This window comes from Sphaeroforma arctica, assembly GCF_001186125.1.
Source record: "Sphaeroforma arctica JP610 unplaced genomic scaffold supercont1.2054, whole genome shotgun sequence".
In the NCBI taxonomy this organism is placed as follows: domain Eukaryota; class Ichthyosporea; order Ichthyophonida; genus Sphaeroforma; species Sphaeroforma arctica.
In genome coordinates, this window is record NW_014038504.1 from 5,435 (window position 1) to 5,994 (window position 560).

Genomic DNA, 560 nt, shown 5'->3' on the forward strand with positions numbered 1-560 from the left:
CCGACCCCCCCCCCCCCCCCCCCACCCGGACTAGCGTCTTGCTCTACGGGACCACTTTCAGCCAAGTTATCAAAGCCACCCTGACAACCAGGCTGAGACGCTGTGTGTGACTATTCGATTGTGCTCGGGTGCTAAACAGACGAAATCTGGTGCGCTCTTGTCGGAATAGAGCTGTTTCCAGGTCGTCCGCTATTCCACCTTGGGCCGCCATGATCACTAGTTCAATTTAATACTCTCACTATCACTCTATGTGTGAATAGGGCCAGGGATAAGGTTTCTTTCAATAGAGTTGCGTTGCGATACTTTCAGTCTTCGACGAGATCGCTTGCACGCGGCTGTACTATTGTACTAAAAACAACAATACTCGAGATTTGGTCACTGAACAACAACTTCATCGTACAGTGCCAAACCAGTTAGATACGTGTGACGAAAAGTCCGTGGAAGCTGGATCCATATACTTACCTCATAATAGATGCTAAATAACAAACCTACTACTAGGGACACATAATTTATTTCTATATTTATAAATACTTTTTACACTTACATATATATACATAATT